This window comes from Sciurus carolinensis, chromosome 10, assembly GCF_902686445.1.
Source record: "Sciurus carolinensis chromosome 10, mSciCar1.2, whole genome shotgun sequence".
Taxonomy (NCBI): Eukaryota; Metazoa; Chordata; class Mammalia; order Rodentia; family Sciuridae; genus Sciurus; species Sciurus carolinensis.
In genome coordinates this window covers 1290621-1308769 of record NC_062222.1, presented here as the reverse complement: position 1 = coordinate 1308769, position 18149 = coordinate 1290621, and the positions used below count along the sequence as shown (strand labels likewise).

Here is an 18149-nt window from a genome sequence, read left to right as displayed (position 1 = left end):
CGCACCTGCCTGGAGGCCCCATGTGGTCCCTGCTGCTTTTCTGTGGCTTCCTTTAGAGGCTCATTTTCCAGGGCGTGGAGCGTTGAGACGGTGGCCCAGGCACAGCTGAGCAGGCTCCCGCTCAGGGTTGGCGTTCTGTGCTGTTTCTCATCTTTCTAGATCTCCCTCCCCTTTCTGTGCTGTGTCTTTTTCTTTACTGGGTGTTGAAGGAGATGGTGTTGGGGGGACCGGGCCAGACATCAGGAGGACTAGGACACTTCAGAAGGCTGAAGGTCTTGGAGGTCCCAGGTGTGTGGCCAGACCCCTCTTGCACTAGTCAGGGTTCTCCAGAGTCAGAACCCAAAGCCTGTGTAGACAGGAAAGCGAGAGGGGATTTATAGAGGGTCGCTCACTTGATTGTGGCCGCTGAGAAGTCCCATGGCGGGCCATTGGCAGCCCGGAGACTCTGGGAGGTGGATAGTGTGGCTCAGTCCAAATTCAAAGGCCTCTGAGCCAGGACGTTGCTCTCCGCAGCCTGAGAACCCCAGGAGGTGGACCGGGTTGGGGGCTGCTGGTGTCAGCCCTGGAGCCGGGGCTGGAGACCCCCGAAGCCCGTGGCAGGAGGAGAGAGGTATCCCGGGCAGAGGGCACGCACAGCGCCTGTCCTTTGACTTTCTACGTGGGCCCCCTGCTGTGGGTGACGCCCACCCACACTGAGCACAGATGCCCCAGTGGGTTGCCAGTATCCCATGGAAGCGCCCTCCCAGACATAACCCCGACACCGCGACACCGTCCTCCAGGAGTCCCTGACCCGGTCAAACGGCAGGCGACACTGTCGCTTCACCTCTTGGGGCTCTGTCTCTTGCCCATTGCAGGTGGCACCAAGGCACGTGCTCTGTGAGCACTGCCCCACGTCCACTCGAGCACCTTGGGGGAGGAGCCGTGGACCACCTGGAAATGACGGGACTCATTATTACTGAGCTCACTGAGCCAAGACGCTCTCTGTGAGTGGCCACGTGCTCTGCCACGTCCAGGTGTGAATGCCTGTCCTAGCCACAGGCCATAGGCCACAGAGGCTTCGGCCTCTGTCTACCCACTCTTCATTTTCAGCATGAAGGCATCTGGCATAGTCAGCAAGCTGTCGGGAGCTCTGCCTTGTGGACACCACTTTTAATGCACAGTTAGCTGACACAAGCTTCAGGGTCCTAAGGTCACAGCTGTCTCTCCAGCCTGTCTGTGACTGTAGACAGAGCCAGACCAGTTCTCGCAGAATTAAAATGGAGTTGCCTGTGGTTGAAAATAACTTATGTGGTTCTGTGTTCTGTTGATTTTCTTCATGAATTGTCCTGTCCCTGAGCTCAGGGGGTTCAGACTCAATGTAATGACCAGTGCAGGGGCTACTTCCTCTGGAAATCACGCAGTGAGACCCGTGAGACCCAGCAAACTGGGGAACTCGGCATTCCTAGGTATCAGGCAGGGTTGGATGTACCTGGAGGCTTTAGGTGGTATGTTGATGTAGCATTTGAAAAGTAACCAAAAAAAAAAAAAAACTAACCCAAGAATGAAGCCGTTGATTCATGCAGGTGTGTATTAAGCAGAAGGCGGAGGGAGGAGAGTCCACTCGGTAGGGGTAGATGCAAGGCAGCAGTGTCGGTGGCCGTACACTGTGACCCTGTGAGCCCAGGGAGAGAGACCCTGTGGAGGGAGTCAGGCTGGCCGTCCGCTGTGACCGTGTCTTGGAATGCTGTGCTGCAGAGTGAGACAGGCTGGGCAGAGGGCCTGTGTGGACCTCAGGAGTGTGTTTTGCTGCCTTTGGTTTGGTTCACAGCACAAGAGCAACCTGCTCAGCTTTGTCTTGGGACGTTTGCTCTGAGGTTGTTCTCCAGTGAGGACTGAGGGGCAGCCCAGGAGACGGAGCCCCAGCGAGGAGGCACAGGGCCAGGAGAGTGGGAGGGTCCCACACCCACAGGTGGCCATAGATTTGAAATTGGGGAGCAGGCGAGGTTCGGACACATTGCACAGGTGGGGAAGCTGGAAGCCTGGCAGGGCCTTGGAGAGTGCCCGTTCCCCACGGAGACAGGAAGGGTGCTGGTGGATTTAGAGAGAAACCCAGGGAAGGCACAGATTGAATACTTGAGGACTTCACCTAGTTCTGTATATACATTTTGATAAATAGATTAAGAACAAATTGGATAACTTTTTAAAAAGTTCATTATAATTTTAGAGAAAACAATTTTTTTTTTTCCAAAAATTCATCGGTTTCTGTGTAATGGGGACCAGAGCATGTGGCTTCTTGCCACCTTTGGAAAACATCTTTAACTAGGGTTTGGAATGAGTAAATCTCTTATTGTTCCTAGGACCTTCATGTTTTGGGGGGAATTTTACGTGCTTTGCCAACGACTCAGGTAAGATAAATGGCTCTAGAATATCACTATATTTTATTTGGCTCAGAATGTATACCTGCATGGAAGCAGGCCTTATTCTATCACAATAAGCTGCTTTTCTTTTGTAAATGGGAAAATGAGACCATTTGAAAAATACCTTCCTCTCTGGGAACCGACAGCATCGTCTTCCCCCTTTCTTCTCCTGCTGCGGGCAGAACCCGCTGCGTCCTGTTCTCTGTGCGACCCCTGCTTCTGGCACGCGTGTGCTGTGAAGGCAGGCTGGGCCGGGCATTCCAGAAGGGGACGACTGGCCCCTGGATGGCCATGTGCTGTGAAGGCGGGCTGGGCCGGGCATTCCAGAAGGGGATGATTGGCCCCTGGATGGCCATAGCCCCAGAGGGTAGGAGGTGGAGTTTGAAAATAAAGTGCATTTTATCGTTCTGACACTTTTATTGGGCAGGGTTCTCACCCCATGGGAGAAGAGGCTGGAGCCTTATGTGGAACTCCGTTCCGTTCACTGTAGGGTTGAGAGGGTAGAGTTACATCCATGTGAGGAACTGAACAGACCCCAGGCTCCAGCTGTCATTTTTCTGCAGTTTTTCGATGGTATTTACATTTTCATTCAGTATGACTCTGAGGTTCTTAGGGGGACAGGAAGCTAGGAGTGCCCACCTAACACAGAATGTGCATTGTAAGCTGGTCTCCAAGATGAGGCCGTCAGCTTCCTCCCTCCCAGCATGCACCTGGGCCCTCACCACCACAGAGAGCCTGAGTTCCCTTCCTGTGCCCCTGTGCTGGCCATGATGCACTGGACCAGGTAATGCAGCAGAAGTGATGTTCTGGACATGCAGGCAGGCCAGTTAAGAGCCTGACAGTTTTATCCTGTGTTGCTTGGAGCCAGCCTCCATGCTGTGAGGACCCTGAGTACTGGGGAGCAGCCAACTGGGCTGCTCACAACAGCCCAGGAGCTGCCAGCCCTTAGCTGCCACCTTGGAGTCCAGTCTAGCTGAGCTTCAGAGGAGTTCAGTGGCCACCAAAGCACTGTGACCACCAGGAAGACCCATTGCAAAGCCCTGACCACCCTCAAAACCATGGAAAAGTGTGAGCTGTTTTAGGTCATTCAGTGAGTGAGCAACACAGCAACAGTAACCAAAAGTTAAAGACAAAATAAGAATGTGTCAAGTCTGGGGGTGGTTTACTATGCAGTAACAGACAGCTCCAGTAAGTCCTAACCATTGCACTATGCTGAATGAGCACTATTTTATTTATAGAGTGTGTATCTATATTTTAAAGTGATGGACATTTCTGGACAGAATGTTAAAGCAAGCACTTTCTAAATGTTCTTAAACAGAAGTTAGGTGTTGGCCACAAAGTGCCATTTACTAGAAGTAGTACGTTTTGCTATTAAGAAAATATACTTCTTAAGCATTGTTTAAAAAATAATACTAACATTGTTTAGAAAGTCATAAGTATTCTAGCAAGATGAGAAGCTCAGAAATGTGCAAACTTTAAGGCTCTAATCATATTTATTTATTATTTAATCCATAGATCAAAGTCAGAGGGCAGATTTCCTTTGTAATACTGAAATTGTTAAATCATAATCAAGAGCTTTCTTTGGTCTGAGCAGGTTAACAGGTAACTACTGTACACATAGCAGGAGTGTGCAGCGTGGTGTCTCCTCACATGCATGCGGCCTGTCTTGTTTGGTGTTCCAGGGCTGCTGGCTGACTCTGGTGGGTGGTGCCCTTGGGCCACAGCCTGGACCCTGCATGGCCTAAAGCTTCTGCCTGACTCTCCCACCTGTTGCCCTCTTCAGACGGCATGTTGGGAGGGAAGTAAGTCAGACGATGTCAGAGGGGATGGGATCAAAACCCACCTGGTTAGTGAAAGAGGAATCAGATCCCTTGCAAGCTGCTCTACTATTAAGGAGGCTTCTAACTCATTGTTGCCACCATGCCAGGATGGTGGGTGGACCTCGAGCTGGCCCCTGCAGCCCCTGGATGCACCTACCCTGCAGGTGTTTATGGCGCCTGCTGGAGAGCGTGCCAGGTCCTCGGGTCATGCCGTCAGATGCGTGGTACACAGTGCCTGGGAGTTTCAGGCGACTCCTTTAGGGACGGATCACGAGTGTGTAAAGGATGTAGGAAAAGAGAGAGAGAGGCATGTGGGATAAATGGAGGACAGATGTGAGGGGTCTTTAAATGCTGGAGGATGGCCACAGCGTGGCTTTGCAGGTCCTGCTGAGCGCCGTGGCTCCAGCTGACCACTGGAGTAGCTTCACTAGTCAGCAGGTGGCTTGGCTGGAACTCTCCAGAGATGTCTTTGGGGCTGGGGTTGTAGCTCAGTGATAAAGCACCTAGCGCATGTGAGGCAGGGGGTTTGACCCTCAGCACCACATAAAAAAGAAAGTTATTGTGTCCTTCTACAATTAAAAATAAAAATAATAAAATAAGGGATCTCTTTGGTTTGTGGTAGATCTGAGAGCTCACTGGTCCCTCGGACTCTCCTCAGCCTGCTCACAGTTGATTTTCCTGCCCTTATGATTTGGGGCAAAGATAAGGATGATTCAGGAAACACCAAGGTAAACTATCTTTAGTGAGGGTGGGGCTTGGCCAGTGGCCTCCTACTACTGTCCACATGGTGCTCTTGTCCAGAGACCTCTTCTAGTCTCCACGTGGTCCCCCTCTCCTCCAGGGACCTCCTCTAGTCTCCACGTGGTCCCCCTCTCCTCCAGGGACCTCCTCTAGTCTCCACGTGGTCCCCCTCTTCTCCAGGGACCTCCTCTAGTCTCCACATGGTCCCCTCTCGTCCAGGGACCTCGTGTAGTCTCCACCTGGTTCCCTCTCGTCCAGGGACCTCCTCTAGTCTCCACATGGTCCCCCTCTCCTCCAGGGACCTCCTCTAGTCTCCACATGGTCCCCCTCTCCTCCAGGGACCTCCTCTAGTCTCCACGTGGTCCCCTCTCGTCCAGGGACCTCCTCTAGTCTCCACATGGTCCCCCTCTCCTCCAGGGACCTCCTCTAGTCTCCACATGGTCCCCCTCTCCTCCAGGGACCTCCTCTAGTCTCCACATGGTCCCCCTCTTCTCCAGGGACCTCCTCTAGTCTCCACGTGGTCCCCCTCTTCTCCAGGGACCTCCTCTAGTCTCCACATGGTCCCCCTCTTCTCCAGTTACCTCCTGTAATCTCCTCGTGGTTCCCCTCTTGTCCAGTGACCTCTTCCAGTCTTCACATGTTCTCCCCACTCTTTTCAGTGACCCCCTTGAGTCTCCACGTGGCTCCCTCTTCTCAGTGACCTCATCCAGTCTCCATGTGGTTCTTTTCTTCTCTAGTGCTTCAGAGCCAGAACAAGACACTGTGACTACAATTGAAAGGTTGTCTCAGCGCTCTCCACATCTGGCAGAAGAGACAGAGATTTTAAGTGGACAGATTTTCTTGCTCCAGTGGAGTACAGGAGAGCCAAGGCAGGGCACAGAGCTCTCAGGGACTTACCAGGACTGGGCCCGGCAGTGTTGACTGAGGTATTGTTGGGACTGCTCTGTTTATTATCCCTGGAGAAGCGTGGACAGAATTGCACCTGAAGGGATTTTTTGTGGAGTATTGGGCAAACTGATTTTTCTTGCTGTTTTTCTGAACATGGGAATAAAACCAGATCCCTGTGTTGTGAGTTGAAATGCTCAGGCTGCCACATGCTCTGTCTTAATTATCTAACATAATTTCTTAAAAATTAAAAGCAAAAGGATGTGTCTTTGTGAGTGCCGTGGCAGTTTCCATTTAACTGTGCTTAACAGCAACTTCAAACGGTTGTTGCCTCCGTAGTGAACCCCTGATTAAAGGAGCTCTGTTTGACTCATGTGGTGTGTTTCTAATTGCAGCGCCTCGATTGGGAAGAGCCTGCTCTCGTCCCAGTTGGCTGACTCAGTTTTGCTGAGTTGCTTTGACTGAAAGCAAAGCATGTTATGTGCTTTGACTGAAAATGTTCAGGAGAAGGTTTCCTTCTGGAACCTGGGGCGGAGACAGCAGGACGGGGCCTGAGGTGGGGCCCCAGGGTGTGGCGGGTGCACACAGCAGCCCAGCCTCGATGGGAGGAGAGCGTAGGCCAGGAAAGGTGTCAGGAGGACAGGAGCTTGTGTTCGCCCCGTAGATGACTCAGTAGCCTTCATGTGAACGGGAAGGAAATGGCCGAGCACCTAGGACGCTCCTGAAGGAAAGGAGCAGCCAGAGGCCAAAAGAGCCCCTGCCGCAGAGAGGCGGCTCCAAGGCCAAGGCACCCTGGGAACTCATACACCTGCCTTGACCTCGGAGCTCCAGGCTGTGCACCCCATGCGGCCGGTGCTGAGACCCAGCGGCAGAGAGGCAGAGACATCCATCGAGTTTGTTCAGTCTTGCATTTGTTGGTTTGATTTGAGCATCTGCGTGTGTGTTCCACTGACCCCTCACGGCCAGGGTTCTACAGAGCGTAGTTTGAGAAACGCTGATCTGATCTACCCCATGTACGACTGTGACAGTACTTACAGCCCTGAGCACATCTCAGGGTAGTGGCTGCTCACCGCCCACGGCGTGGGGCCCAGGGGCGGGTGGAGGTGTGGTGCCTCTGGCCTGCCCTGTGCAGTTCTGCACCCCTCTGTGACTGGAACCTGCAGGCGGCCCTGGGTTTGGGCCCTGGTGACCATGCATCTTCTCTCAGAGTTGACCACACCTTCGTGAGTCCACCATCCCACCTGAGGGCCAATCCTCCCACCCAGCCTCGGCTCCCTGCGGCTCTCCTGTGGCTCTGGCCAGCTGCTGCTCTCGTGTGGCCTTCCTGCACCGCTGCCTGGCACTGTTGGTGCCTTGGCCACACCATGTGGCCGGTTTCCACCTGCAGTCACGGCTGGCCTTTTCTCTCCTCTGTCTGCTGGGTTGGATTGCAACATGCTGCGTCCTGTGATTTGAAACCTGCTGGTGTTTATGAACCTTTCCTGTAAAGAAAGGGACTTTCTAAACAGGCGCTCATAAACGTTAAAAGGACAAAGTGTTGCAGTCTGGCCTCAGCCACCTGGGAGTTAAGTTGGAGACCTCCAGAGACCAGCCGTGTGGTGACACATAGGAGGGCATGTCGCCCCCAGGGAGCCCACGGGGTCCACCAAGAGGCCTGAGTTGGGCAGACCTGGGCCAGAGCCATGACTGCCAGCCCCTGCTGGTCGGGGGTGTGAGGTGGCCTCGCGGAGAAGCGGAGCACGAGGAGGGGCCGGGCAGGTCCTGGAGGCTGTGAGGAGCCCTCTGTGCCGAGCCAGGAAGACGGGAAGGTGGGGTGAGCCCAGCAAGCTGTCCTGGTTCCCAGCGGGGGGCGGAAGCAAGCAGAGGAGAGTGGTCCTGGGTCCCCGGCTGGTGAGAAACAGCAACTGTGAAGTGAAGGCAGATGCCCCTGCCCAAGCCCCACCACTAGAAGTGACTGGTTTCACTTTCTTATCACATTATTTTTCACGTTACAAAAATGGTCTTTCAGGTTGAAACTAATGAAATTGTGACTCAGTTACTAAGGCTGGGTGGAGTATTGCTATCACTGCTGTAAGAACAAGGCGTAGGGCGCGTGTTCGTCAGCTTTCTGTTGTTGTGACAAAATGCCTGAGATAAACAGCCTAAAAGAAGAAAGAGTTTATTTTGGCTCCTGGTTTCAGAGGTTTAGATGTGGTCACGTGGCTCAGTCATTCTGGGCCTGAGGTGAGAACCTCATGGAAGGAAGCATGTGGTGGGGGGACGCGGATCACCTCCTGGCAGCCTGCCGTCACCCCGGAGGAGGGCCCAGGTTCCCGTGCCCCCTGCAAGGGCAGCCCCGTGACCTCCTTCCTCCCACCAGGCCCCGCCCCCTGAAGGGCACGCTCCTTCCATGGCAGCACTGGCTGGGGACCTTCAATTGTGGCCTTTTGGATATTGAAGGTTCAAGTCATAAGAGGGCACCCTTCTGAAATGTCTTTGTAGTTTGTGACTTATTTTTGGTGCAGTCTGGAGTCAGACTGTCACTTCTGGAAAACATGCAGAAGGCATTTGATCCAACCCCTTTCAAAAGTGAGGATTTAAGTGAAAGCATGCTAATGGCCTGCGGCAGCCAGGGAGGCAGAAATCTCATCCCATGAGCTATCATAGAGCATCATCTTCCCTCAGATCTACTTGGTAGTGAAGTAAAGGAAGCTGAGCAACCTTTTAAGCCTGAGAGCAGGTCTCTTGGCCTCTTAGAGCCACAGGCTGCTGCAGGAACCAGAGACATGGGCTCCGGAGCTAAGGCGCCCGGCCAGTTTACCTCCAGAAGACCTTGCTGCCAAAAAACATGGGGAGCCACTCACCTGGGTGGACAGCGCACCTCTTCTATCCCTGACACAGTGCTGTCCCGCTCTGGCAGGAGAACTCGGTGACAGTCTACACGACTGACTCATTTTAAAATCAGGGTGGGAAGGAAAAGGACTATATTTAAAATGGCTTTGGTTGGCTCTTACATCCCCATTTAGGCTGGATGCTATATTCTGCAAGTGGACACTGGACTTTCTGTTTCTCATGGATCAGTCTCTACCTGCCTCAGCCTTTTGAATTTTAGTGCTATTTTAAGTAAAATGGTTACCTCTTCTAAAAGCATCCCGTCGTGAGTTGACCTGCTGTGTTACTGTATGTTTTGTTACCTCAAGACCAAGGTCATTTTCAAGCACACATCTGGTTGCAAAATACAGTTATTGGGAACATAGAATTCACTTATCAGTTAGGATTCTGTATTTCTTATGACCTGGAACTTGCCGAACTCTTCTATAAAGATTATAAATAGATCTTTATCAACGTGGAATAATAAAGAATGGATTTTCGACAAATACGTAAAACAAACTAAATCTTGTCTACTTAATGCTAGATGCAAATAAGCACATTTTAGAATGGAAGGCTGTTGGACTATTAGATGCATTGTGACAGGAACTTAGCTGTTGGGTTTGTCACGAGAGCGCCTCAGTAATCAGCGGACTGTGCATGATACTCTCAGTCTTAAGAAGGTAAAACAGACCCTAACCCTCCACCTCTTTGTGCTCAGCTGCCAGTCCTTTAGGCAATCCCCCCGAGTCCAATAAAGCCGCCTGCGCCCCTCCAGGGCCCTCTGACTCCTGTCCTTGTCTCGGGGTAGCTCAGCACGGCTCCGATCACCTCAGCAGGTGGCAAGAGGAGGTCTGGGCTGGTGACGCTGAGCCGGCCACCTTCACAGTTGTGCCCTAGAACCGCGGCAGCCCAGGAACTGCTGCCGCAGCTGGCGACAGAGACCGGGGCAAGGTGACTCAAGCTGAGAGGGACTTGTGCACAGGTGCCCGGGGGCGCCGGTCCAGGGCTGCCCGTCAGGTCGGTGCTGTCCCTTTGCTCTTGGGTGTCCGCAGTGAGGCTTCCAGCCCAGCTTCGCTGTGCTGGGGTGGATGCTGGCATCCACCGTCACAGCCTCACTCCGGGCACCGGGAAGCCACCGGGGCAGGGCAGGGGTTCCCAGCCGCTGCCCTCCCTAAGGAGTGTCCTGAACGCCCCCCATTCACCCGCTGCTGCCTCACTGGCCACAAGTGGGTCTGGGGCCCCGCGTGGCTGGATGGACTCCTGGAGGCTCATTGCCACACTCCATGCATTAGTTCCTGTCAGTAAATAAGGGGATGGAAGGAGGCCGATACCCCTCTGGGGTCGCCCCCAGCCCCACCCCAGAGCCTTCTCTCTGGACATGTGTTGGTTTTGTCCTGGTTTCAGCTGGAATATCCTCCTGTTTTCCTGACTGCTTTTCTACCTATAAATAAATTAAAAATGAAGGAAGCCCATGCTTAGCTGTCCCTCCTATCCCCTCTGGCTACCTCATGCCTTCCCTGCCCCGTCCCTGGTGCACTGGCCTCCACAGTCCTCACCTTCTCCCTGAGTCCCACCACCCTCAGGAAGATGCATGCTCCTGGGGGAGCTGCGGGCCAGAGTGACTGGGGACCACAAAGCAGCAACGTCACTGTCAAGCTTCGGCCATGGGGGTTCTGGTGGCTGGCTGTAGGTCCAGCCACCTGAATCGTCCAGGGCAGTGAGGAGACGGCAGGCCTGCATGGGATCCAACCTGTTGTGAGAATAACCCCGTCCCCCTTGGTAGCCCTGATGGTAATAAGGAATCCAGAGCTTCTAGGATGTCTCCACATCCCTCTGTGAAGCTGACATACCAAGAGAGGATGTGCTCAGCAGATTTAGCCAAAATAAAATTCTATAAATATTTGGCATTGGGGCTGATTGCTGGTTCACCACCACTCTATTATCTTTAGACTGTAATAACATATTTCAGAATTAAAAGGAAAGTATGTGCTGTCTGAAATCTATAAAGAGAGTTTTCCTTTGTTTTTAAGAAAGGCAATATACAATTAATTTTAAAAAGAAATGGGGCCATTATTCTTAGGAAAGTAATACATTTTTTCTATACCATTTTCTTCCTGAAACAATTTTATATTCATCAGGCACTCTATTCAGAGAGTTTTAATTACGAAAGTATCATAAGAATCTTGAAATAAAGAACTGTCTATTTATATGAAAGTCCCATTAATGGATCCAAGAACAATGCCACACTGAGGTTCATACATAATTTTCTTTCTTCATAAAGTCACCTAGTTATATTTTCATAATTTGTGAGCCTTTTTCAATTTGGAATCACATTATTTGTTCTCATGCATGTTGTGATAATAGTAGGAGAAAGCGGGGAATGTAATGCAGAAAGCCCCTCGCCGAGTTAGTGCGTGCCCAGCCTTACGATGAGCCTGAGCTCGTGTCGATGAGCCCGAGCTCGGACGTGGGCAGCCTCCCGGTGACGGGTGATGGTGGGGCCAGCAGTCGGGAGGTCCTTCCTGAGCCACAGGTCGGGGGCGGCAGCCCCAGGCTTGGATGCGGTCGCCTTCCCTCTGGAAACTGTGGGGCCGCTGCACTGCCAGCTGGCCCCAGTCCCTGGTCTCGCTTGGCTCCGTGATGGCATGCTGCCACTCTGCGTCCCCTGGGCCCACTGACCCCAGCGGTGGCCACACTGTGGCCTCCTGGAGAGCCCCGTGGAGTGGCCCGGCTGGGCACTCCCTCACTGCAGGCCAGCAGATGCCTCCTGTGAACCGCCTCTGCCGTGCTGCGAGCCCAAAGGCCTGGCCTCCGCCTCCTGCCCCGCCTGCAAGCCCGGTCACCCGGGAGGCGTGCCCGCCACGCCCGCCCAGGCCCCTCGGGAATCACATCGCTTCTGATTCAAGAGCCTTTCCTGGCTTGAACGATGCCTGCTTCCAGTCTGGGACTCTTCGGGGAAGGCGCACCTTTGCCCACACGGCCTCCCCGAAGGCTTCTGGCCCTGTCCCGCAGCCGTGTCTGGAGGAGATTGTAGAATGCTCTGGTTTCAGCGCTGCTGGGTTTTGTGGGGACGGCGGGGACAGTGGAGGGCCAGCATCTGCATAGAACTCGGGGTGCTCCGCGGTCTGTGGTGCCACGGTGGTGTCATTCAGGAGCACGTCAGCTGCTTTCTGGATTTGTGAGCATTGGATGCTGTCAAACATAGCCTCGTGTTCCCTGAAGCCCTCGCAGTGTGGAGTCGGCACCTGCGGCCTCTGCGTTCTGACACACGCACATCCTGGTTTAGTTCCATGTTCTTCTGTGTTCAGGGCTGTAAGTGCAGTGGTAGAACCAGAATGGGGAACAACTTCCCAAACACCTGCGCCTTGTGTCTTTATAGGTCCTGTGAAGACGCGGCAGGTGACCAGTGTCTTCCCAGGGTCTTCCCTTTCTCCCTGCGGCTCCGGCTCACAGTGGTCTTGACTGTGCCGCCCTCTGTGGCACTGGAGCTGGAGGGTGACGGGGACAGGGTGGGTGACTGCTTGGAGATTTGGTGTTCTCCAAGTCATGAGGCGGGAGGAGGGGGCCTGGCAAGGCTCTGGGCTGGTGGTCAGATCTGAAGGCCTTCACCCCGGGGTCAGTGGCCAAGCTAGGCTAGTGACACACAGCACCCATCCGAGGACTGGGTGACAGGCCTTTGAGCAGCTCCTCAGGCCCGTAGGCTCCCCACGTGCCCGGCCACCCAGCCCTACAGCAGCAGCCCAGGACATGACCCAGGTCCCGAAAGTCTCAACGTACCCATGTAAGACATGGCTGGATCCTGGTCCAAAATCAGCACATCAGCGGGGCCGACCCCAGAGCTTTCCCGACTGACCTCCACACCCACTGGCCAGTTCCACTGAGGTCAGGCCTCTGCCGCCGTCCTGTCTTAGGTCCTGCCTGTCTGAGCAAAGTTCAAACACACCACCACACACACACCCTGAACTGATCTCGGGCTGCTGTGGGCTGCTGCCCCCACCCACTGTCCAGTGACGCGTGCACGTGGTCCACGCTAAGAACAACTGCTGGCCGTGGCAGGCCTGGCTGTGCGGGGCCTGCTGCAGGCCTGTCTCTGCAGAGGTGATCAAGTGAAGGAACCAGGATCAGCCTCTGCTCTTAGTGTGGAAGCACAGTACCTTGTCATTGTCCCCAAAGTGATATTCCACGTGGAAAATAGTCTCTAACATGCAGGACCATTTATCACCAGGCACTTAGGACTCAAGGACTGAAATTCGAAGCTGTCAATTCTGTGCGTTTCCCGACTGGCCGGGCAGGAGTGGGTCCTCCACCGTCTGTCCTGCGAGAGCCTCCACTGGTACTGGGCTGCCATCCCCAGGTCCCTGTCACAGACGTACACTCAAGGCCCCAGAGGATGGCCCGCACCTCGCCCACCACCGCCTGGTCTCCAGGGCTGGGCGTGTGTTCTCTGTCCACTGGGGAGAGGTCTAAGAGATGGACTGTGCACTTTGTTGAGAGAGGAAAATTGCGTCTCTCAGCCGCTGGACCTCCTTGTGGCCTAGTCCCCCTAAGTGAATAAGAATGGGTGCTGAGTCTTCTGCAGGCGTGTCCCTCACGCTGCCGGTTCCTGGCTGCAGCAGCTGCAGTCGCAGTGCCTTTCTGGCAGGAGGGACACAGACCCTGCGGCAGGCCCTTCCTCCCTTTGCAGTGCTCTGTGAAAGGCCTGGGGCATCTAAAGCCCCAAGAGCAGGCAAGAAGAGGACAGCAGGAGGAAGTCCACCCAGTGTGCAGAGTCGCTGGGAGCCGAGCCTCGGGTGGCAGGAGGCTCTCTGGGCCTCGGGTTCAGCAAGAACAGGAGACTGCTTTGTCCAGTCCCTTCCTCGACCTCCTGACTCCAATAGCACTGAGCATTTTCTGTGTGACCTGGACAGGTCATAAGTGGCTCTCTCAAAGGTCCTGCCCCAGAACAAACAGGCAGAGAAGCCCCTTCCGGGGCCCAGCGAGGACTTGGGCCTCTGTCTGAAGGCTGGCTGCTTGCTCCTCTGCCTCCCACTCCAGACCTGCACCCTGACCTGGCAGCCCCGCACACGCAGCCAGTCCTCCCGGGGGTCCCTGCCTAGGGGAAGGGCCTGTGGAAAGCCACTGCCTCCTCAGATGGCCGAGTCCTTCTGCAGTGGGATTATCATCGGGGCCAGGGAGGGGAGGCCGTGTCAGCAGACTCTCCTGTTTGGAGATGGGGTGACTCTGGGGTGCTGCGTGCATGCACTCTCCTGGGTGGATCCCAGTGGCCATCGCAGCAGGCTATGTTCCTCGCTTCAGGTGCCACTGTTTACCACGGAAGCCAGCGGGGCACTGCCCGGCTCTGAGGTCCCCCTCCTGCAGTGCTCCACACTGGGGCTTCTCAGGGTTCCAAAGTCAGGCTGGTCCTGGGCCTGTTGAGTCCTGACTTGCGCCTGCTCCTGGCTATCTGGCGTCATTCGCTGGGGTAAGTATGCCGTTTCTTTGGAACGAGCTGTCCCTTTCCCGAGGCTTTGGTCTACCACCCCTTTCTGTGCAGACCTGCAGAGTGTGACAACAGGAGGGGACAGAGGTGGGCACCACCCTGGGGATCACCTCAGAGGGCGCGCCCGCCCCGTCTGCCCAGGGCACACCTCGGGCACACCCTTGGGCACCAGCCCCTGGTCCGTGCTGGGTGTGGGGCTTGCAAGGGTGGCCCGGGCCCCTGTGTTCAAGTAGATTCCGGGTGACTTGACTTACAGGTGGTTGGACATCCGTTGGGCTAGAAGTGAGGAGCAGGAGGGAAGGGTTTCATTTGGCCAGTTTTCTCTTGTTGTTCCAGATGAACTCATTCTGGTCAGGGCTGCAGCCCTAACCGAGCCAGGTTTGGGGCTGATTTTGATGGTTTTTGTGCTTTGTGCTCTGTCACTCTGTGGGGCAGAGGACCCTGGCTGCCCAGCGTTGCATTTCTACACATTCTGTGGGCCTCCAGAGCAAATGGATTGGAAAGGGACCTTGTTTCTCCTCAGAGGCTGCGTGCAACACGTTAACGAAAATTAGATTCTCTTTACATATTTTTAGTTTTCTATATGTGGATCGCACAATTCGTTTTCCCAGTTTATAGAAAGTGTGTTTTCCATGAGCTGAAATGCAAAAGCAATTATGGATGTGTGGTGTAGAAACCTGCTCTAAATATTCTCCCAGCTTTCGAAGGCTTCCCTGAGAGCTGTAAATTTTAGGTGCATTGTTTACTAGGCTGTGGGTGTGCTTTGTCATATGTTGAAAGTCACTCTGCTGTAAAAATAAGAGGTGAGTAAAGCCACGCAAGTCATGACCATCTGTGAAGCAGCCTCCTGGCGAGGCGCTTGGTAGAGGAGAAGCGGGCCTGTGTGTGCAGCTGGTCGCACTGGAGGCTGCAGACACCCACTGAGAGAGCCCGAGGGCCTGTGGGCTGTGGATCTCCTCAGCCGTGGGCAGCAGGACCCCGGGGGGGCCACATCTGCAAACCCTCCAAGTCTCACTTGCGATTCTGTGGCAGATTTGATCTTCTTCAGAACCCAGCCATCATCTGCTGGTCTCAAGGCCAGTGTCAGTAAAGACAGTGAGGAATCTGAAACGACTGGGGTTTCAGTCTCCACACTCAGGTCCAGGTGACATCTGGTCTGTGGTCAGGCCCACTGAAGGGCCTCAGGTCCAGGTGACATCTGGTCTGTGGTCAGGGCCACTGAAGGGCTCAGGTCCAGGTGATGTCTGGTCAGTGGTCAGTGCTACGAGGGACTCAGGTCCAGGTGATGTCTGGTCTGTGGTCAGGGCCACTGTAGGGCTCAGGTTCAGGTGACTTCTGGTTAGTGCCGGGGCCACCAAGGGTCACAGGTCAGGTGACATCTAGTCTGTGGTCAGGGCCACTGCGGGCCACTGCCTGTGGCCTGTTCTCAGAGCACCTGCTGTGTGTACAGTTGCATGAGAGGTGCAGATGCCTGCCCCGCTGTGCCCCTGCCCTGTGGCAGGACAGGACCAGGCCCCTCAGGCCACACAGGCTACAGCCTGGGTATGTGGGCTGGGAGAGGGTGGAATCTGCTCCCAGGCTGTGGTTTTGTGACCAACGGTGGCTTCTCCCTGGAGCCCAGGGCTTACTGTTTACAAAATCCATCTCCCTGGTAGCCAGCATGGTCCCCTGAAAGACAGGACCTTGGAGCAGAAGGACCAGGCCCTGGTGGGAAAGGGGCTAAGTGTTAGAATAGCACAAGTCACTTTTACAGGGAGATTTCAAACCTACAAGAGCAGAGAGAATGAAATGGCAGTCCTCATCCGAGTCAGATGAGTATCAATCCCTCTTCTATTTTAACCTCCCCTACACTGGCTGTAAAACTTGAATTCTTAATGTGAAATCAAAATGCCGTCTAACTTGAGGTGTCAGGTGTCACCTGTGGCATCTGTGGTAGGAGGTGTGCTGCAGATCTCCTGCCCTGGAGGCAGAGGGAACCCTGTGACCAGGCAGCTTCATTTAGACCAGTGTTGTCCAACGCTGCTGAAGCCGGCAGGTCACTGAGTCCTTACTTCCAGCCCGGCGAGTGGCAGTGGCTGGCCGTGTTCAGAACGTCACAGTGCGGAGCGTTGCTGCAGGTCCAGCGCATGGGAGCCCTCTGGGGTCCCTCTTCGCTCTGCTTTGCCGCAACCTGGAGGGCCCCGTCTTCAGCACAGGTAGGGAGGCTGACCTGGGCTGTGTGTCTCCGCTGTCCCCAGCCTGGACAGGTGGCATGTCTGGAGATGTTTAGGTGGTCACACTGGTGTGAGGAGGGCTGTGCTGGTGACCTCTCTTGGATGCAGTGCGGAGCTGTGGCAGCAGGGCAGGAGGTCAGGCTGCTCAGCGCAGGCTGGGATGTCTCAGCTGGCTGGCATGCCCTGCAGGTGCCCGCTGCTCGTTGGCAGGCAGCAAGACCCTGTGCAGGCCAGGACGTCCGCGGTTCAGGGAGCTTGCCCTGGAACCTTTGCTGATGTAATGCAGCCCGTCAGTTTAAAACTGACAGTTTCAGGTCCACCTGTCTGTAGCGTGTCCAGCAAGAAAGGAACCACTGCTGGAGCAGCGGAGAAAATAGGAGCAGAGAAATCTGTAAATTCCTGTTTATTGAGAAACGTCATGTTTAAGAAATTCACACCAAGTCTGTGCTTCGTGAATTTTCAAGATATTCTTTTAAATTTAGAGACGGGAGATGGCCATCGGCGAAAGCCCTCATTGTTGAGGCCCTAACAGGTGAACTGCCAGGGCCATAGACACTTCAATCAGGAGTCAGGAGTGGAGTGCGGCTGGCAGAAGGGAACTGCATGTCCGCGCAGCCTTGCCAGAGACTGACCCCTCCACGGCTGGTCCCACCGAGTGCCTCCTCTAGGTGGCACTCGAGCAGGACGGCCACGGGACCTGGCTTCCCTGAGCAGGCCTGGCTGTGAGACACAGGTGCGGGTGTCCCGTGGCCTCTCTGGCTGCACTCTCAAGCAGACTGGCTTTCACACATTCGCCGTCACAGCCTGACAGCCCTGCGCACCCTCTGAGGCTGCTTTCCTCTGACCACGGACCCATTTTCTCCCTGAAGTGGGCCAGGATAGGCCACCTCTGTCCCGGAAGAGCACCTGTGAGTGCCCCCAGGTTCCCAGCACCTCCACCTCGGCCTGGCCTGCTCGGGAGGCTCGTGTTGTCTTTCTGTTCATTCTTGTGTAGCAGCAGTTGTAGGAAGTCTTGGGATCGTACTGCTGCAGGGGCCACTCTACCGTGACCCATGTCCTCTTGTCCTTGGCAGGCTGCAGTGGCACTCCCCACCTAAACTGAAGGGAAACCTCTGAGAAATCATCTTTTTGAAAGAATTTACACTAGGATGTCTCCAAAATTTACCAAATATAACTTTGTTTCTATAGACCCCTCTCAAATGATGTCGAAGTGCATTAATTTAGTTTATGTTGGCTAAAAATAATGGAGTTACTGTTCTTTTGTGTAGATGGGTGTTAAACCCCAAATATGATGTTTTATTAGCTAGATCCTAGGTGCAGGGCACAGAGCCCTGTGAATTCTACCTTCTGAATGAATTCTGCCAAATGTCATTTGATTGAAGCCAGACTGATCAGACTACTGATTAACTCTGCCTTTGATAGATTACACTGCCTGGCTGATGAATAGGTGGCCTCCATTTAGCAATGACTCCCAGTTACGATGACAAAGGAGAAGCTCTTTGTCAGTTAAGCTGCGTAATCATTCAGAAGCAGAATCAATCACGAGCCTTACCATTGTGTCTAGTTAAATCCAGCTAATGAGTTGAAAGGTATAATTTATGCCATATTTTCTGCTCCAAAAGTGTTAGAAATCATTCCCATAATGCTTTATTGAAGCAGGTTTTGTGCTCATGTTTAAGGCTTTTGCACTGGATCCACGGTAGAGAAAGAGAGGTCATGGGCTTAGGATGAGACTGGTGTGGTATGTGGGAGTCAGCTGTTGGGG

The 18149-nt window shown here is 54.1% G+C and overlaps 1 protein-coding gene and 1 long non-coding RNA gene across 2 annotated transcripts in view; both read left to right on the top strand.

The window, feature by feature from the left end:
- Positions 1-18149, top strand: part of Prdm5 (PR/SET domain 5) — a 157118-nt gene that overhangs the window by 118458 nt on the left and 20511 nt on the right. The gene's annotated exons all lie outside the window — the stretch shown is intronic.
- Positions 3910-5933, top strand: LOC124994982 (uncharacterized). The gene is made up of 3 exons (XR_007110590.1): positions 3910-3998; positions 4839-4944; positions 5695-5933. It is a non-coding gene; the product is annotated as an uncharacterized LOC124994982 (long non-coding RNA).